At 38.7% G+C, this 22,075-nt stretch overlaps 2 protein-coding genes across 5 annotated transcripts in view; one reads left to right on the forward strand and one right to left on the reverse strand.

Moving 5' to 3' along the window:
- Positions 1–22,075, reverse strand: part of STAG1 (stromal antigen 1) — a 541,662-nt gene that overhangs the window by 493,269 nt on the left and 26,318 nt on the right. The gene's annotated exons all lie outside the window — the stretch shown is intronic.
- SLC35G2 (solute carrier family 35 member G2) overlaps positions 10,051–22,075 on the forward strand; it is a 33,347-nt gene continuing 21,322 nt past the window's right edge. Inside the window, exon 1 of one of the 3 annotated variants that reach the window (XM_003358564.4) lies at positions 10,051–10,217. The gene's annotated coding sequence lies outside the window, so the exon portion shown is untranslated. Of the gene's footprint in view, positions 10,334–10,432; positions 10,458–22,075 lie in introns of those variants that run through there. The other 2 variants (XM_005654027.3, XM_021071125.1) reach the window with 2 other exon arrangements.

Genomic DNA, 22,075 nt, shown 5'->3' on the forward strand with positions numbered 1-22,075 from the left:
GTAACCAGGGCCACAACAGTGACAATGCCAGATCCTTAACACACTAAGCCACCAAAGAACTCCCTGTATTTGCATTTTAAGTTAATTTTTTAAATTATAACATATACATAGCATAAATTTGTCATTTTATCTCTTTTTAGGTGTACAGTTCTATGGCATTAAGTATATTCACATTGTTGTACACTCATCACTACCATCCATTTCCAGATCTTTTTCATCTTCCTCAACTGAAACTCTACCCATTAAATACTAAGTCTCCATTCTCCGACCCCTTGCCACATCCCTAGTACCACCATTCCACTTTCAGACTCTATAAATTTGACTACTTTAGGTATCTCATGTAAATGGAATCATACAATATTTTTTTATGATTCATCCTGATGTAGCATATGTCAGAATTTCCTTCCTTCATTTTATTTTTAATTTTTTTATTTTTGAGCAAGAATGACCAGATATTTAGGAAAGAAAAGTTAGAATTGAAGAGCCCCATCTAACATAGAAAAATAAATTTGTTAACTTCTACAAGCTGGGTATTTTACATTTATTGTCTCATATATTTATAATAAAAATCCTATCAATAACAACTACCACTACCACCCCACTACCAGGACTCCTGCCATTTACTAAGCATATTTTATGTGCCAGGTAAAGTATAGTCACTTTTTTTTTTTAAATTGGAGTTTGATTTACAACATTGCATTATATATTTAAATACTTAATTTCCAAAATGTTAATCATTATTATTATTATTATTATTAATATTTTTCTTCTTAGGGCCACACTAGCAGCATATGGAATTTACCAGGCTAGGGGTCAAATCAGAGCTACAGATGCTAACCTATGCCACAGCCACAGCAACACAGGATCTGAGCTGCATCTGTGACCTATACCACAGCTCACGGCAATGCCGGATCACAGACCCACTGTGCAAAGCCAGGGATTGAACTTGCATCCTCATGGATGCTAGTCATATTCATTTTTGCTGCGCCACAATGGGAACTCCCAAAATGTTATTTAATTATATCTTCTTAAAAATAATGCAAGTATTTTCCCTCATTTTATGAACAAGAAACTTGAATCATAGGGAATAAACTAAGATCATCAATAACTAAGAAATAGATCCAGGAACTGGACTAAATGTGTCTAAGATCAGAATCTAAGTTGTAACGAGTTTCAAGGTTAAAAGGGATTTGCCCCATGCCACATAGCTAATGGGTGAGGAGCTAAAGCTATTCTGGTGTTTCCCTCAAACCATTAAGGGTACACTGCAAAGGAAAGGATCCAGATCATAGTCAACTGTCCAGAGAAGAAAATGTACAAAGGAGAAGAAAACGGAATGCTAATGAAAACTGGACAGTGGGACCCAAAGACCAACTTCCCTTTCCAAGTTTGCTTGGGTCCTCTGTCCTCTCTGAAAACCAGGCCACCAACACCAGAAGAGGACAGCTATCAATAGTCATAATATGTTATGGAGTCTTAAACTAAAGATAAAGTATAACGAGGAAATAATTTCACAATGAAACTTTATCACTGTATATCTGTGTCAGTCTAGTGTCAGAAATACCTAAAGCAAAAACAATTAAATCAAAAGTCCTTGGGATGACAAGGGGATCAAAAGGAATGGGAAGTCAGAATCTTACCTGATTTCTAAGGCATTTGCAAACCACTGGGGTTGATAAAACTGGTTGCGTTACTGTATGCAAGGCAGGACTGTCCACTAAGCACATAAATGTGACTGCTCCAGGATGTCCAGAACTTTCTTGGATCCTTTGAGAAGCCTGTCTTTTCTTCTTACCAGGTTCTTGATACAACCCAGATCTAAGAGTCTTTAGCATCTCCAACATTTTTTTTTCTAGTAACTGAATTCTGTATTATTTTACTTTTTCTTTTTTAATTTCAGTGTATACAGATTGATGATGTGCTTGCAATTGGTGCAAACACAGACACACCCTTGTAAGTGCAGAGTATGTAAGAAGTTTTAACTCTTACTTCACAAGATTTACATTGATTGTGTTGAATTTCACTATTGTGTTTTATTTCTTTTTTTTTTTTAAGGTGTTTTTATTTGTTTTTCTATTTTCTTTTTTGGCTGCACCCTCGGGATAAGGAAGTTCCTCAGGGCAAGGAGTGAATCCAAGCTGAAGCTTCGACCTATACCAAAGCGGCAGCAACTCTGGATCCTCAACCCACTACACAGGGCTGGGGATTGAGCCACTGCAGAGACAAGCCAGATCATTAACCCACTGTGCCACAGTGGGCACTCCTTTTGTTATTTTTTTATGAAAGTGAAGTTGCTGTAAAATATTATGTAAGTTTTAGGTGTACAATACAGTGATTCAATACTTTTTTTTGCTTTTTTTTTTTTTTTTTTTTTTTTTAGGGCTGCACCCGTGGCATATGGAAGTTTCCAGGCTAGGGGTCGAATCGAAGCTACAGCTGCTGGCCTACACCACAGCCACAGCACATGGGATCTGATGGGCATCTGTGACCTACACCACATCTCACAGCAATGCTGGATCCCAGACCCACTGAGTGAAGCCAGGGATAGAACCTGCATCCACATGGATACTAGTCATATTCATTTCTGCTGTGCCACATGGGAAAAACATTTTTAAAGGTACCCTATGTGTAGTTATTATAAAATATTGGCTATATTCCTCATGTAATACAATATGTTTTTACAGCTTGCTTTCTTTTTTGTTTTTTTTTTAGGGCCACACCTATGGCATATGGATAGGGGTTGAACTGGAGATCCAGCTGCAGGCCTACACCACAACCACAGCAACTTGGGAACTGAGCAGTGTCTGGGGCCTACACCACAGCTTATGGCAATCCTGGACCTTTAACCCACTGAATGAAGCCAGGGACTGAACCCTCATCCTCATTTGTTACTGATAAGCCACAACAGGAACTCCTATAGCTTGTTTTATACCTAAAGATTTATAACTCTTACTCCTCACCCTATATTGCTCCTCCCTCTTCCCTCTCTCCATTGGTAACCACTAGTTTGTTCTCTATATCTGTGAATCTGCTTCCTTTTTGTTTTTAATATTCACCAGTTTGTTGTATTTTTTAGATTTCACATGTAAGTGATATCTCATATTATTTGTCTTTCTCTGACTTATTTCATTTAGTATAATGCTCTCCAAGAATTTCTTTCTTTTTTAAGGCTGATAATATTCCATTGTATGTATATGTCATGTTTTGTTTATCTGTTCATCTTTCAGAGAACACCTGGGTTGTTTCCACCTTTTGGCTATTGTGAATAAGGCTGCTGTGAATAGGCATGTATAAGTATTTGCTTTCATTTTATTTTATATCCAGAAGTAAAATTTCTAGATCATATGGTAATTCTATTTTTAGTTTTTTAAAAATAGGAATCACTACACCGTTCTCCATAGTGAGTGTTCATTTTACATTCCTACCAGCAATGAACAAGTGTTTCAATTTCTCCACATCCTCACCAACACTTACTATTTTCTGTTATTTATTTTTTTAACAACAGTCTTCCTAATGGGTGTGAAGTCGTATCTCATTGTGGTTTTGATTTGCATTTCCTTAATGACTAGTGATATTGAGCATCTTTTTATGTGCTTATTGGCCATTTGTATATTTTCTTTGGAGGAATGTCTGTTCAAGGCTTCTGCTAATTTTTTAATCAGTTATTTTTTGTTGTTGAGTTGTAGGAGTTCTTTATATATTCTGGATATCAATCCCTTATCAGATATATGATTTGCAGATCTTTTCTCCCATTCTAGGGGTTGCCTTTTCACTCTATTGATACTGTCTTTTGACATACAAAAGCTATATAATTTTTTTCTTTTTATGGCCACACTTGTGGCATTTGGCAATTCTTAGAGCTGCAGCTGCCAACCTATGCTACAGCCACAGCAACACCAGATCCAGACTGCATCTGCAACCTCTTCCACAGCTTGTGGTAACACCAGATCCTTAACCCACTGAGTGAGGCCAGGGATCAATCACGAATCCTCACAGATGCTATGTCATATTCTTAACCTGCTGAGCCACAACAGGAACATCAAGATATTTAATTTTTATAAAGTCCAACTTACCTATCTTTTATTTTGTTGCCTATTCCTTTGGCATCATGTCCAAAAAATTATTGCCAGATCCAATATCCTGAAGCTTTTGCTCTATGTTTTCTTCTAAGAGTTTTATTGTTTTAGTCTTTATGTTTATATCTTTGATCAATTCTGAGTTAATTTTTGTACATGGTCAACTTCATTCTTTTGCATGTGGATACATCTTCCCAGCATCAAATGTTAGAAAGACTGCCATTTCCCCAATGTATAGTCTTGGCACCCTTGTCAAAAATCATTTGACCATATATGTAAGTGTTTATTTCTGGCCTCTCTATTCTGTTCTATTGGTCCATATCTCTGTCTTTTTTTTCTAGTACCACACTATTTTGATTACTGTAGCTTTATAGTAAGTTTTGAGATCAGGAAGTGTGAGAACTCCAACTTCATTCTTTGTTTTCAAGGTTGTGTTGGTTTTAAGAGTCTCTTAAGATTCCATATGAATTTCAGGATGGATTTTTTCCATTTCTGCAAAATATCATTAGGATTTTAATAGAGATTGCAAGGAATCTGTAAATCATTTTGGGTTGTATTGACATCTTAGTAATTTTGGCTTACAATCCATGAACACTAAGTCTTTCCATTTATTTGTGTCTGTAATTTATTTTAGTTTTTATTGTACAAGACTTGTCTTGGTTAGTTTTTTTTTTTTTTTTTGTCTTTTTTTAGGGCCACACCCATGGCTTATGGAGGTTCCAGGCTAGGGGTCAAAATGGAACTGTAGCTGCTGACCTACACCACAGCCACAACAGTGCTGGATTGGAGCCACGTCTGTGACCTACACCACAGTTCATGGCAATGCTGGATCCCTAACCCACAGATCAAGGCCGAGGGTTGAACCTGAGTTTTCCTGGATACTAGTCAGGTTTGTTAAACACTGAGCCATGATGGGAACACTCCCTTGGTTAAGTTTATTCCTAAGTGTTTTATTCTTTTTGATGCTATTATAAATGGAATCTTTTCTTAATTTCCTTTTTAGGATGTTCATTTTAGTGTACAGAAATGCAAGCAATTTTGTATACTTCAATTTTGCTGAATTCATTTATTAGTTTTAACAGTTTTTGGTGGAGTATATAGGGTTTTATACATATAAGCTCATAGTCATCTGTGAACAAAAATCATTTTACTTCTTCCTTTCTAATTTGGATGCCATTTATTTCTTTTTCTTATCTAATTGCTCTGGCTAGAACTTGTAATATTATGTTGAATAGAAGAGGTAAGAGTGATCATCCTTGCCTAATTCCTGAGGAAAATCTTTTGGTTCTTCACCATTGCATATAAGGTTAACTGTGGGTTTCTCATATTTAGCCTTTATTATGTTGAGAACATTTTTTTTCTATTCCTAGTTTGTTGAGTTTTTAGGCATCATGAATGAATTTGCATTTTTTTTTGTCTTTTTAGAGTTGCCCCCATGGCATGTGGAACTTTCCAGGCTAGGGGTCAAATCAGAGCTGTAGCTGCCAGCCTATGCCACAACAATGCCAGATCTGAACCATGTCTGTGACCTACATCACAGCTCACTGCAACACGGATTCTTAACCCACTGAGAAAGGCCAGGGATTGAACCTGCATTCTCATGGATACTAGTCAGATTCATTACCACTGAGCCACAACAGAAACTCCCTGCATTTGCATTTTTAATAACCAGAATTTTGATAACCAAAAAAAAAAAAATCAAGATTTCATCCTCCTATTTAAAAAACAGGTCTTTCCACATGCACCTGCATGTTCATTGCAGTTCTGTTTACAATAGCCAAGACGTGGAAACAACCCAAATGTCCAACAGCAGACAATTGGATTAGGAAGATGTGGTATATATACACAATGGAATACTACTCAGCCATAAAAAAGAACGACATAATGCCATTTGCAGCAACATGGATGGAACTAGAGACTCTCATACTGAGTGAAGTAAGTCAGAAAGAGAAAGACAAATACCATATGATATCACTTATAACTGGAATCTAATATACAGCACAAATGAAACTTTCCACAGAAAAGAAAAGCATAGACTTGGAGAATAGACTTGTGGCTGCCCAGGGGGAGAGGGAGGGAGTGGGAGGGATCAGGAGCTTGGGGTTAACAGATGCAAACTATTGCTCTTGGAATGGATTTACAATGCGATCCTGCTGTGTATCATTGAGAACTATGTCTAGATACTTACATCACAACACAACAATGGATGGAAAAATTATGTATACATGTATATATATAACTTGGTCCCCATGCTATACAGCAGAAATAAATAAATAAATAATAAAAATTGGGTCTTTCAACACTAGATTCACATTTCCCTGTGGTCTCTCAAGCTGATAGAACAAATACTCTTCTTACAGAGCATTCTTTTCAGACATGATTTCTATACAAGTTTTTTCACTTGTTTTACTTATCTAGAGAGATTTACTTTTTGGCTGCTGTAATCATAATAGCAAACATTAATTTAGTGCTTACTGGGTAACTGACACTCTCCTATGCCTTTACATGTATAAATTAATTTAATCCTTAAAGAGCTCTATGTAGTAAGTTATTATTCCTTCTTCTGCTAAGAAATCTGAAGCACAGAACAAGTGGAGAAGTGAGTAAAATTGGTAATAGAGTAATAAATAATAATGAAGAAATAATTGATTGGGTGGAAATAGAGCTGTTTTTACCTTTGGTGCCCTTTGTTTTGTACACAATTTGAAGAACAAGGCAAGTGCTTGAACTCTGAGATAGCAAGTTGGCTTACTTAATTCAAGATTTGTGATGGTGTGCCAGGTGCTAATAAAAGTCTGAATGCTCCTTATATAGGGTGTTACTGCGTACATTCCTGTGTTGGATATACAAACCACTTCTTAGTTGTTTATACCAGAGTGCTAGTACTGAGCTTTATGTCTAATTGCAAGAGTGAAGTTATGGTGGTGCTGATGGGGGAAACATGTATTTTCACAATGGCACAGGAACTCTAAAAGATGAATAAATCTTAACTGAAGTTTCTTCAAGTGGTACTTGCAGGGGACACGTTCTTTTTTTCATATGCCTATCACTTTATGGTGTTTCCAGCTAACAGAACCTTGGCTTTTCTTTGGAAAATGACCCTTCCCCCATTCTTTGTCCTCAGACTAAAGCATACAGTTAGGTATATGATCCAGAATTTGCTAATAAGACATAATAAGATTTTATTGGAATTACTTGGAAATAATTGCCCTTATGGAATGATGAGCTATAAGGATGATATAGGTTCAACACTGGGGAAAGATGGGAAGTTAGGGAAAAAAATCGCTATATGAGAATAAACCCTTTAAAGTGAACAGAAGAGGAGTTCCCGTCGTGGCTCAGTGGTTAACAAATCCGACTAGGAACCATGAGGTTGCAGGTTCGATCCCTGGCCTTGCTCAGCGGGTTAAGGATCCGGCCTTGCTGTGAGCTGTGGTGTAGGTTGCAGATGTGGCTCAGATCTGTGTTGCTGTGGCTCTGGCGTAGGCTGGTGGCTACAGCTCCAATTCGACCCCTGGCCTGGGAACCTCCATATGCCGTGGGAGCGGCCCAAGAAATGGCAAAAAGGCAAAACAAACAAACAAACAAACAAAGTGAACAGAAGAAAGGAGTGATCATATGCTGATGACATTGTTTTACCCTGGATTCAGCCATACCTGAATCTATGCATCTATGGATTTTTCAGTTAAATCAGTGTGAGTTTTTGACACTTACTAGAAAAAGTCCTCAGCATTATAGTACAAAAGAATTCCACTTATTATACATGACAAAACATCTGAAAATCCTTTTTCCTTTTTCAAAGTATCTCTGAGATACTGAGAGTACCATACTCTGAGTACCTACCATTCAGAGTAACAGCTGTGCTGAATTCCTAATCTCACTCTCTCAAAACTCCCAGAAACCTCTCTTAAGCTCAGATCACTCCACATCTTCCTTTTTCTCACTCCTGACCTCAAAACTTTTCTGGCTTTCTTCCTCCCCCACTTCCTTCAAGAGAAACATAAAATCTAGCTGAGCTTTGTGGATTAGTCAAGACTTCTGAGGCTCCTTTGTCTTCTATACCTCTACTCCTTACCTAGATCAGTGCAATTAATGCCCAGGCTGCCTTCTGAACAACAAAAGGTCCCTCCTCTTCAAAATGGTGAAAGACAGAAAATACATCTTAAATTTTCTGTTCTGGTCTCATTTGTATTCAGTACAAATAGTGGACGTTAGTTCTGTTTGCAAACAGCTGTTCCTGGGGTTCCCTTTGGGTAAGTTTTGTCAGGATAGTGCCTCAATGTTTTGTTTGGTTTTGCCTGTGTGTTTTTTGAAGGGGAGAGGGGATGGATGGGGAAAGAATTAAACTAGTTAAACCAGTTTGATTGTTTTTACAAGACAGAGAAATGGTCAGGACCAGGATTCAGATCCAGCTGATATGGAGTGCAATGGACAATCATTACTCATTCTATTGCCTCTCATTTCCTCCCTCTTTGGGAACATTCTTTGGGTTTTCTACATAAACAGCCTGAGACTCTCATCAACAACTGCCTCTCTCAGCAGCTACTTCATAAACACATTTTTTCAGACACTGTGCCCAGGACTCTTAAGTGTCCTAGGAATACTGACTCATTCAAAAGCAGCCCAGCTGCAGTTGGGGGAAAGCACCAGCACTTGCTCCATAAAGATCTAGATGGTCTCTTCACATCAAGAGGCATCCAGAAGTTCTATTATGCTGGACACTAAGATGATTCCCAGCTCTTTTGTGAACACATTGGTTATGAGTAGTCTGAATCTCATTCTTGGATCTGCTTAAACTGTCTTTAATGCTCTCAGGTGGGGGGACTCAGTGGGGAGACCACCTAATATGATGGCTGCCTGGAGCCTGGGAACTATAAAGATGACTCTGGGATACATCTCATTTTTTAAAACCCCCATCTTTCTTATATATATATATTTTTTTCTTATGAATTTTCCCAACAACAATGAAGTAAAATCTATTATAGTGTCCTGGAGTGGTAGGAAAAGAATGGTAGGATAAAGATGGCATGGCACATTTAGGGGATAGTTGAGAATTTAATGAAGGGACTATTTAAAAAGGTGTGGGCAGGGTTAAAGGAAACCTCTGGGAGCCATTACCAGCCCCAAGCCTTCAGGGGCAAGAACAGCAAGCAGTAAACAGACCTGAGAAAAGAACTGTAGGAGAGGGCCACAGGATTGGAATGATGGGCTTTAGATAAAGAATATAGGCAGTGCCAACAGAATGGCCCTCTGAGGATGTAGGAGATAGGTCCTAAATATCATAAAGATCAGCTCTGAGTCACAGAGCAGGGTGGTGAGTGGATCTGAAAGGACAGAGGAAAAACCAGTAGTCACTTCCTATCTTTTCCCACTACGCACCTTGGTTCAGGCCTCACTCTCTCTTGCCTGGCCTACGGTAATGGTCTTCCTGCCTGTCCTCATGACCAGTCTAGTCCTTTGCTTTGATACCCAGGTCTGTTTGCAAACAGCTGTATTCATTCATTCAGCGCGGGAATGTGGGGTATTAGGACCTAGGTTCAGGGACCAGCTCTACAGCGCCAAGACCTTCGCCTCAGAAATCTCACAGGTAAAATGTCAGCTGGAGCGGAGGATGCCGGAAGAGCTTTCTGGACCACAATTTATTGATGCTAGACGTATTTTAAATATCAAGGAATCGATTTGCGACTTTTAAATGCAAACAGACGGGTCTAAATGGACTGATATCCTCTCCCTGCCGCCTTCCAGGAAACCATGTCACTCTGGCTGGCCAGCGATTGCTTCAAACCAGGTCTAAGAGTGTAGACCAAAGCGGTCGCACAGGCAGTTTCCCCACGCCTGGGCCCTCCCACCGCGCGGGTAGAGCGAGTCCCTCAGTCCAAACACAAATCCGGGGCGCCCCCCGCGGCCTTTCGCACGGGCACCTGCCGGTGGGGGCGGGGGAAGCAGCGGAAAGCGCAGGCGCAGTGTCCACGCCGGCGGCGCCCCTCTCCCTGCCCCTCCAGGCGGCCGCAGCCGCACCAGCCGCGGTGTTCTTGGCAAAGCTCTCGGCCGCCTCTGCGGCCTCAGAACCTGGACTGGGTGCGCGGCAGCCGGCAGCCCCGGCGAAGCACCGGGCGCGCCTTCCCTCGCCGTGGCACGCAGGTAACCGGGCCCTGGCAGCCGGTCGGCAGCAGCGGACTGGGACCTTGACCCTGTCTGCCCGGCAGCCCCAGCCGGAAGGAGTGGGAACTTACGCCGACCCCCGCCTTTTAGCCGAGGTACCCAAGAGGCCAAATCCCTTTTTTTTGGCTTGGGCCGGGTCCTGGGCAAAGCGCCCCGCCCCCTTCACACACCTTCGCGGTGGCGGGGGGTGGGGGGGCTCTGCTGGACGTCTGAGAGGCGGTGAGTGCCCCACTTCCCTGCACTGCTCTCTTGGAGAACCTAGACCCGGGTTCGGTAAGGTCAGCATTAGCCGTGGCTTCTGCGGGGGCCCCTCCTTCCTGCCACCGTCGCGTGTATGGGTCCTTCTCCAGCCTCTCTAAAAAAAGGTCGAGGGCTATTGCTTTCCTCTCGCCCAGGAGCCCACCCAAACAGGGGTGAGTCTTATGACGCCATGGGATCGATTTCAAATACAAACTTTTAAGAATGCTGGCTGGTTTTAGAAATATGGCCAAGAATCAGTATTTTCCTTTACTCTGTTGTCTGTCTCCGACTCTTGGACTCCAGTCTATATGGGTTGAGATTTTCGTGGAGAATATACGATTTGGAGAACCCTTTCCCCAGCGAAAGGCGAGGCAAGGAGAGGGAGGAAGGGCCAGGCCGCGGCTGTGTGGCGGCTGGAGGAGCAGGACAAGTCCACTCAGCCCCGCCCCCGCCACCTCCGGGGGAGAAAAACAAGACCCCTCCCTGACCCGCCCCTGGACCGTAGGATTTCTAGGCCACGTGCGCCCGTTTTGCCCCTTTTGGGAGAAGAGATGGAAGGGTCGCCGGTGGCCGGAGCCAGCAGGAAAGAGACTTGTGTTGGGATGGGTGGGGGCGCTGCGCAGACCCACATCTCAGTCCTGGCTTTTTGCACGGCTTGGAGAGGAGCGGGATGGAAAGCTGGCGTCTAACTGACGATTGAGGGCCGGGAGATAGTGACGCACTGGACAGACAGGCCTGGGGGCACTGGGGTAGGGGCAGTCACTGGCTGTACCGCTCGAAGGGGTTGCCCGTGTCCGTGGTGCTGAAGTGCCTCTAGTGTCTTCGTCGGTTTTCTTCTCGGGCGGCGGCCTGCCTTTCGGTTCTACTCTGCACCAGAAATAGCCGACTCCAACACTGTTGGGTAGAGTGACGCCGGCTACCTGGCTCGACATCGAAACTCTCTACAGATGGGTTGATGCTGGTTTCCTGAAGATAACATGAAGGCAAATGTGGCTAGCCCCGGGGGTGCAGATAAAGCATATGCATAACTGGTTTGAAAACCTACATGCAAGAACACATGGCGAGCATAAACATATGCTTCACATATGATATGCATAGCACATCTAGGATGCATTATGTGTGTATGCACCCAAACATTACACACATGTAAATACACTCATCCATTTTAAATGCCACGATACACTATGTCACAAATTTTCCCAGAGCTTTTTGTAATCCACTTTTTTTTTGACATCTTTAGTGTTTCTGAACTCTGCAGAACTATTAACCTTCATAATCATCTGTTCACAAGTCACAGAACGTGTGAATTAAAGTGTTTGGTATTTTGCTGAGCAATTATGTATTTATAACTATTTTAATTCAAGAACAAAGATAGCCCAGAAAGATGTAAAATTGATATTGACACGAAAGAGATCTTCCTAAAGGATGTTTAAACAAAAAGAATTAATGAAAAATTTAATATTGAAAAATAGTCTCATGGAAAGTTACAATCTAAAGAAAATATAAGATGTATCATAATGCTGAGTATTTCAAATATACTGGTGGGATATGGTTTGTGAACTCTGTAAAGGTTACATATATATTTTTCAAAACATTGGGTACCTATGGTTTTTCTCTCATAAAATGCACCTCATTGTAAGAAATTTAGGTGATAGACAAAAAAACATAAAACCAGAAAAAACCATTGTAAACAGATCTTTTAAAAATTGAAAAATATCACTGTATTCTGTTAGTTTCAGGAGTACAGCACAGTGGTATTCTTTTAAAAATTCTTTTCTATTATAGCTTATTACAAGATACTGAATGTAGTTTCATGTGCTGTATAGTTTATCTATTTTATATATGGTACTGAGCCTCTCTTAATCCCATACTCCCAATTTATCCCTCCCCCACTTTACTTTTGGTAACCATAAATTTGTTGCTATGTCTGTAAGTCTGTTTCTGTTTTGTAAATAAGTTCATTTGTAGTGTTTTTTGGACCACATATAAGTTATATCATATAATATTTGTCTTTCTCTGACTTTCTTGACTTAGTATGATCATCTCTAGGTCCATCCATATTACTGCAAATGGCATTAATTCATTCTTTTTTATGGCTGAGCAATATTCCATTATATATATATATACATATATATATGTATATATATATATATATATATATATGACATCTTTGTACATCTGTCAGTGGACATTTAGGTTGCTTCCACGTCTTGGATATTGTAAATAGTGCCACGGTAAACATTGGGCACCTCAATCTTTTCTGGATATATACGCAGGTGTGGGATTTTTGGATCTTATGGTGGTTGTATTTTTTAGCTTTTTAAGGAACCTCCATACTTAAACAGACTTTCTTTTAGATGAACACATAGGCATTTTAAATGGACCAATCTTCTGTTGATTGCATTTTCACTACATACCATTGATGTCTGTTTTTCAGACCAGTACATATAAAACTAGGTCATCATTATTGTCTTGTGTAGCACTGAACTATGTGGGCAGACATAATTTATTTAAACAGTCTCATAATAATGCATATTTTTTCCAATTTTTGCTGTTATTAGACAGTTTTGCATATAAGATCTCTGAACAAACTTTTGTGCACTTATTTGATTATATTCTTAGAAAAAATTCCTAGAAGTGAAATTGATGGTTCAATGGATATGTACATTTTATTTTTTTCATACATTGTTTACTTACTTCTTCAGCTATTTCCTGTCTTCTCTCCTGTCTTTTATTCTTTACTATGTTCTTAGCATCTAAAATAGTGCCAGATATATGTCTATTTATAAAATATTTGTTGGAAGAACACTGTTTCTAGATTGTGCTACAGAAAATGTGTATCAATATATACTAGTATAAACTCTGAATTGGAAAGTCAGTATCCCCACACAATTACCAAAATAAGGTTATTTTCCAACTAGAGAGGCAGTAAAGAGCATTTTTTATATATTTATTTTTCATACTTATTTTGTTTTGTCTGTTTCCAGCTCATATCCTTACTTTTGTTGTATGTGCTTATATCCTTTTTTTCTCATTTGTAAGAGCTCTTCGTATACTAGAGACTTTGTTACATGTTTCAATTTTTTCTTGATTTCAATATTTAAACTTTAAGATATTTTCTGCTGTATAGAAATTTTCATATTTTATGTAGCCAAAGATCCTTTTCTCTTTATAATTTCTGACATTTACATCAGTTTTTCATTCTTCTGTAATAAAGATAATCTACCATATTTTATGATTTTATGAAAAAGATTACATTTAAAATTTTAGCTTTATACTTCCACTTCCCTTTTTAGTTAAATTCCTTTCATTACTAAATGTAAAATTATACTGAAGATGGGTTTGTCAGAAGTAATTACTTATTTTCAACCCACATGTACATAGGCTTGTCTTCTATGAAGAGTAACATGTTATTCAGTTTGAACCCTTTAATGTGGTATGTTTAATTTCTAAATATGTAATGAAAGTGTTTTTACTTTAAATGCTGTTTAGTCTCTAGTATTTTTTAACTGTTACTATGCAGTTTTTTAAAAAAGGAGCTGTTTGGATTTCCCACTATGGTGCAATGGGATGGTGGCGTCTCTACAGTACCAGAATGCAGTTTCAATCATCTGTTGGCACAGTGGGTTAAAGGATCTGGCAGCGTTGCTCCAGCTGTAGTGTAGGTCATAAGTGCAACTTGGATCTGATCCCTGGTTAGGAACTCCATATGCTGCGGGGCGGCCAAAAAAATTTAAAAAAATAAAAATAAAAAAGGAGCTATTCTTTAGACTATTTTTTTGTAGACGAGAGAAAATATGACAAAAGTCCACTTTTTAGCCAAATTAGGAATTCATGTCACTGAGGTTCATAAGAATGTGCATACATATAAGGTTGGCCAAATGACTTAAAAAAAGCAAAACCCAAACACTACTTTTTGGCAACTGTTATGGATCAAAAGAACTTTTTCCAAAAAAACAAAAGAATGATTATTGGGTGTCACACTATTCTGCATTATTTTCATCCCGGGGTTTAAAAACATTTTAGAACAGCCAAATGGGAATCATTTTATTGTTTTTATAGAATAAACATCTAAATGTAGCTTATTATTAAGAAAATGAAACTTGGGGTTCCCATCATGGCTCAGCAGAAACGAACCCAACTAGTATCCATGAGGATTTGTGTTCGATCCCTGGCCCTGCTTAGTGGGTTAAAGATCTGGTGTTGCTGTGAGTTATGGCTTTGGATCCCTCATTGCTGTGGCTGTGGCACACACCAGCAGCTGTAGCTCTGATTTGACCCCTAAGCTGGGAACTTCCACATGCTGCACCTGTGGCCCTAAATAAAAAAGATGAAAAAAAACAAACAAAAGTCACCAACACCAGAGCAGAAAATAAAAGTCCTCTAGTAAGCCAGTCTCCACAGGTAGCCATGAATATTAGTTTGTAAATACGTACTTAAAGGTTATGATTTCATGAATAAGCACATATTTCATTGAATGTAAGATGTCAATCACAAAGATTTTCATCTTAAAGATTAGAAATGTGAAAGATTGCATCTTAAATTTGGTGTATCATAAATAGAATCATATCTATTTTTCACATACGTTAATTTTTTTAATTTTTATTTTTATTTTTGCCTTTTCTAGGGCCGCACCTACGGCATATGGAGGTTCCCAGGCTAGGGGTCCAATCGGAGCTATGGCCGCCGGCCTATGCCACAGCCACAGCAACGCGGGATCCAAGCCACGTCTGCGACCTACACCACAGCCCATGGCAACGCTGGATCCTTAACCCACTGAGCAAGGCCAGGAGTTGAACCCAAAACCTCATGGTTCCTAGTTGGATTTGTTAACCACTGAGCCATGACGGGAAATTCCCATATTTTAGATTCTACATATAAGTGATATCATATGGTATTTATCCTTCTCTTTTTTTTTTTTTTTTTTTTTTTGTCTTTTTTTTAGGGCTGCACCCACAGCATATGGAAGTTCCCAGGCTAGGGGTTGAATCAGAGCTGTAGCTGCTGGCCTACACTATAGCAACACCAGATCTGAGCTGCACATGCAGGCTACATTGCAGCTCATGGCAAACCAGATCCTTAAATCACTGAGTGAGGCCAGGGATGGAACTTGTGTCCTTATGGATACTAGTCTAGTTCATTACCACTGAGCACAATGGGAACTTCCTATTTTTCTCTTTTTAACTGACTTTGCTTAATATGATAATCTCTGGGTTCACCCATGTTGCTGCAAATGGCATTATTTCATTCTTTTTTATGGCTAAGTAATACCCCATTGTGTATGTGTACCACATTTTCTTTATCCATTCTTCTGTCAATGGACATTTAGGTTGTTTCCATATCTTGGCTATTGTGAATAGTGCCACTATTAAGATGGGATGCATGTATCTTTTTGAATTATAGTTTCGTCCAGATATAGGCCCAGAAGTGGGATTGCTAGATCATGTGGCAACTCTATTTTTAGTTTTTTGGGGAACTTCATAACTATTTTCCATAGTGGCTACACCAGTTTACATTCATTGGTGATATTCTTAAACTCTGATAAGTTGCAGTTCCAGGATGCTATGGGACACTGCTATATCCTTCTTACTTCATGTTTCTCTTGGATTATTTTGATTATAAAATCAGGCACAGTACCCTTCTCAATCACACTTTTTTGTTGTTGTTGTTAATCTGCCCTTAACAATAGATTCTCTAAGTAACCAAAGTGTTGCTTTAAAAGTCACTGTCTGCTGACCACTGGCTTGAATGTGGGAAAGAGAATGATAATCACTCCAGTGCCTCTCCTTTCTTACTCTTTGTCCGTCTACCTTCTAGTCTGGACACAGATAATACCCATTTACCTGGAAGGGAAATGCCAGAGATGAGCTAAGATCACTGAGGTTTTTTTTTCTTTTGTGGAACAAAACTTTGTTTTGTCTTATAAATATTAATATACATTTAAAAATTTGGCCCTTGGAGTTCCTGTTGTGGCTCAGTGGTTAAAGAATCTGACTAGGAACCATGAGGTTGCAGGTTCAATCCCTGGCCTTGCTCAGTGGGTTAAGGATCCAGCGTTGCCATGGGCTGTGGTGTAGGTTGCAGACGTGGCTCAGATCCCGCGTTGCTGTGGCTCTGGCGTAGGCCGGTGGCTACAGCTCCGATTGGACCCCTAGCCTGGGAACCTCCACATGCCACGGGTGCGGCTCTAGAAAAGGGCAAAAAGACAAAAAAAAAATTTTTTTTTGCCCTTATGTAACATTTTACATGTCAAATACTTTGCTCTGGCTTTTGTTTTTTTGTTTGTTTGTTTGTTTTTGGCCATAGCATTCAGCAGCTTGATGTGGGACCTCAGTTCCCAGACCAAGGACTGAACCCCAGGCTGCAGTGGTGAAAGCAACAAGTCCTAACTATTAGACCACCAGGGAACCCCCACTATGGTTTCTCTTATAGTCATTGCTATAGTAGAATTATACCTGATTAGTAGGCATATATAATACTTTTATGTGCACTTAACACTTTTTCATAGTTATAATTACATATGAACTCAATCCACATGCCTGCCATCTTTATTAAAGTTCATTTAATCATTTCCTGAATTATCAAAATCACTTGCTTTTTATCTCTTTTCCCTTTTTTTGGGCACATCTGTGGCATGTAGAAGTTCCCAGGTCAGGAACTGAATGTAGATTCCAGAGCAGCAACCCAGACCAGTGATCAAAACAGTATCCTCACAGAGACAAAACTGGGTCCTTAATCCACTGAGCCAGAATGAGAACACCAGATAATTTAATTTTCCATTTATTTTGCCTCTGGTCTCTGTGTAACTCTGGCTAAGCCATTGTTCTAAATGTGGGTGAGGATCCTAAAGGTGAGTAAGGTTGCTGAGCGTGGTGATAGACTAAAGCCAGATACTCATATTAGTTCTGAGACTCCCTTAATTTAGAGTTAAGAAGTAGAAGATAGAGTTAGGTTGCAGAATTGTGGCAACTGAAGCTCTGTACTGCAGTTTAATTAGACCCAATATTAGAAATCTGTGGTTAAAGTGGTGACTTTCTCCTGAGTGAGCCAAATATGCCAAAAGATTCATTTTCCTAGCATTTGTTGAGTCTGGCACTGCCCTACGGCTTGGGGTTACCAAGAATAAGATAAGGATGTAATCTCTTGTTCTTGGAGCAGTAACACTTTATCAGAGGTTAGAGTTACATCCACAGTTCACTGTGATACCTTTTGTCAAGGACTATAGCAGGGCCCTGTAAAAAGTGTTCTTGAACCCGGAGGAGGAAGAGATTATTCAGTAAGAGGCTTTTCCAAGTAGTCCACTGAGAAAGATTGAAGGGATGTGGGTGGAAGCCAGATACTGTTTGTTGGGCAGTAAGTAGTTGATGGCCTCAAGGTAGGTTGGAAGGTAACAGCCTGGATTGGAAGCCTGGCTGCCATAGTAAGCACCATTTTAAGCTTGGGCAAGTCACTGAAGCTGCTGATCTTCACTTAATTTTTTTTTTTTTTAAAGAGGGACTAATATTAGTGCCTACCCTGATGCAGTTGTTTTGGCATTAAATAAAATAATACAGGTAAAGCACTTGGTATAAGCCTGGTGTATACAGTCTAGTCTAATTTTTTTTGCCTCTTTATAACATTGTGTGTAAATCACTTTGGACAAGTGATTATTGATCCCATTGTCAGAGCTTTTAAGGGTGAAAATTATAAATCCTTTGTGTCTTCTGAATCTGTGTGTAATTCTCTTAATCTGGAAGTTTCTCTCTTAATGTTGCTTAAATCCCAACCTGCTGCTTTTTTACAAGTTCTCATTCTATCCCAAAACAAAATAGGTCTAGTCTGAAATTTTGATTACTTTTGCTTTGTTGTCTAGTACTCTGACGTTAAAGCAAACACATATTTAATTGTATAATTTCTTCCTTTAAAGTGCATAGCACTTGTGTCTGTTTTGTGGTACTTTTCTCCCAAATGAACATGTAAGTTCTTTAAGATAAAGCATATAGTTTCTTAATTTTATCTCTCATAATGTCTTAGCACAGCGCCTTCCACATCATAGTCACACAGTAAATATTGACCGAATGAAGGAATAAACATAAATGCATGAGGCCATCAGAATAGTGGGTGTGATCTCAGGCAGTCCTCATAGAAACAGGACCTCCTGAATAGGAGAGATCATAGATACTGGTATATGTTCAGGGAAGAGTGGTTAAGATGGTGAGACTGAAAACCACAGGTGATACATGGAATAACAAAAAAATGAGAATTTCAGTTTGGAAAAGAGAAAACTCATGATGGGGACCTGGGATGGGGAGGGTAGGAAATAGTATTTCCTGATACTAAAATGCCATGTGGAACAAGGAATTAATTAGTGACCCCTGAGAAAATTCATAGGAACAGCCTCTGGAAATTATATATATATATAGATTTTGACTCAACAGTTTTTTTTTGTTGTTTTTTTTTTAAATTTTTTTTCCCCCACACCCGTGGCACGTGGAAATTCCCAGGCCAGGGAGCAAACTCCTTCAGAGCAACTTCATAGCTGTTGCAGTGACAACACTGGATCCTTAACCCATTGTGCCACAATGGAACTCCTTGACTCAATGTTAAAAAATAATTTTCAGGAGTTCACATTGTGGCTTAGCGAAACAAATCTGACTAGTGTCCGTCAGGTTGAGGGTTTGATCCCTGGCCTCCCTCAGTGGGTTAAGGATCTGATGGTGTGAACTGTGGTGTAGGTCGCAGACATGGCTTGGATCCCGTGTTGCTGTGGCTGTGGCGTAGACTGGCATCTACAGCTCTGATTCAACCCCTAGACTGAGGACTTCCATATGCCAAAAAAAACAAAAAAACAATAATTTTCTAATAATCATAATGACTCTCCAGATGGCTGCCTTGAGAAGGAATAAGTTTTCTGTCATTGTAGGTTCAAACAGAAACTATAATATTTGTTGGGGATGATGTAGAGGCTATAGTTACTTTCAAAGGAATTGGAGTAGATGTCTCCCAAAGTCTTTTTCAACTCCCATGGTCTTTAATTCTACGTATATTATTATAATATTGTATATGATTACCCTTATTAAATATATATATTGAATATATTGTATATATTGAATATATAAAAAATATATAGATCTGTATATGTACATATTATATAATTCATTACCACCCTATTGCCCAAGTTAATGAAAGATGAAAATGACTTTTCAAAAACTTGATCTTGATTTAATACCTATTACTAACATCTTTTTTTCTTGAGGATGACAGTTTAAAAAATATCAGTCTACATGAACACCATGTGCTTAAACAACAAAAAACAAGTTTAATAATGTTAGCATCTTGAATGCAAATAAATATTACTTCAATTTCTAAATTAAATCTAAAAAGAGAAAACAAGTAAATGAGCCAGAGTCAACTTGTACTGCTTCAGTGAGTTGTGGCATAAAGTTTAGGACTTCATTACTACTACCACCATCATTGCTAATGTTTATTTAGCATTTACTATCTACCTAGCTCATTTTTAAGCACCTCACACATATTAACTTGTGTTCTTTCCCCCAAAACTCTCGGTAGATTCTGTTTTCCCCCGTATATTTTTTATATTTTACTTAGAAATAATTTCAAGCTTATAGTAAAGTTGAGTCCAAAAGACTCTTGAGGTGAAGTAATTTTCATATATCCTTCACTCCAAATTACCCAATTATAAATATTTTACAATGTTTGCTTTGTCATGCATTCATACTTTCCCTATTTTTCTGAACTAGTTGAAAGTAAGTTGCAGATACGATGCATAGTTACCCCTAAATACTTAAGTGTCTTCCTTAAAGACAAGGCTCTCCTGCATAACCACAGAATTGTCACCCAAATGAGGAACTTAACACTAATATAATTCTGCCATTGAATCCACAGACCTCATTTAATATTTGCCATTTGCCCCAATAATTTACTCTTTGGAAAAATATTTCTTATTTCTCACCTAGAATCAAATCCAGCATTATGAATTGCGTTTAGTTGTTATGTCTCATTTCTTGTCTTTAGTGACCTTGACATTTTTGAAAGTTCAGGCCATTAAGTTTGTAGAATGTTTTTCATTTAGATTTGTCTGGTGCGAGTTATGCATTTTTGGCATAGTTATACATTTTTGGCAGAAAAATGATAGAGATGATAATGCATTCTTTTCAGTGGATCTTATTAAGATACAATATTGATTTGTCTTTTTGCTGGTGATGTAAACTTTGAGTTGGTTAAGGTGATAACTTCTGTAAAGTTGTTATTTTTCTCTTTGTGATTAATAAACATTTTGTGGGGAGATACTTTGAGACCATGTAAACATCCCTTTTTTCAACAAACTTTCAATGACTTATTTTATAATGACTCTTGCTTAAATATACTATTATTACTATGATGATTGCCAAATGGCAATTTTTCCAATTCCAACATTTGTTTAACACTTACTAGTTGGTATTCTATTGTAAGGGAGAGTTTTATCTTTAATTATTTGTTTATTCATTTACATAAGTTGTAATTATAACCCATTACCATCATCATTGACTTTGATGCTGAAATTATTACAGATTTGGCCATTCGAATCCCATTCGAGCTATTTCTTGTGTTGTTTTTGAAATCTCTATTATTATCAGAGTACTTTCTAGTGTAAGATATTTTAGGCTCATCTTGTACTTTTCCTGCCCTAGCCACTTCAGTGATTTAAAAGAACTATTTTTCCAAAGCGCCCTGCTTCCTTTTAGTAGAGAATGCAAGGTCTGGGTGCTAGGTGTGGTCATTGGTACTAGAGTATCATCACTTTAGGAACATCTTAGTAGAAAGAACCAGGAAACACATGAGCACCTATACACAATGCATCAATATTTATTTCTATATCTATTCACCTATTTATATTAAAATGAGTTTACTCCAATATCTTCAACTGCACGCCAACATCACAGTGTTCATTCTAGTCTTCACTCTTTTACTTTTTTCCTTTTTTATACTTTATATTGTAGTATAGTTTACATGATTGTGATAATTTCTGCTGTACAACAAAGTGACCCAGTCATGCAGATATATATATTCATTCTCTCTCAGATTCTTTTCCCACACAGATGATCACAGAACACTAGGCAGAGTTCTCTGTGCCATACAGCATGTTCCTGTTGGTCAGTCGTTCCATATACTTCATGTGCATATGCCAGTTCCAAACTCCCAGCCCATCCCCACCCCCATCTCCTTTGGTAACCATAGTTTTTAAAAGTCTGTGATTCTATTTCTGTTCTGCAAATAAGTTCATTTGTATTCTTTTTTTTTTATATTCCACATATAGGTGATATCATATGATGTTTATATTTCGCAGTCTGACTAACTTAGTGTGATAGTTTCTGGTTCCACTCCACCTGTGTTGTGGCAAATGACATGACTTCATTCTTTTTTTTCCATTGTGTGTGTATGTATGTATATATATATCACATCTCCTTTATACATTTCTCTGTTGATGGACATTTGAATTGCCTCCATGTCTTGGCTGTTGTAGATAGTGCTGCAGTGAACACTGGGGGACATGTATCTTTTCAAATTATGGTTTTCACTGGATAGAGGCCCAGGAGTGGGATTGCTGGATCGCATGG

The sequence above is a fragment of the Sus scrofa genome, chromosome 13, assembly GCF_000003025.6.
Source record: "Sus scrofa isolate TJ Tabasco breed Duroc chromosome 13, Sscrofa11.1, whole genome shotgun sequence".
Taxonomy (NCBI): Eukaryota; Metazoa; Chordata; class Mammalia; order Artiodactyla; family Suidae; genus Sus; species Sus scrofa.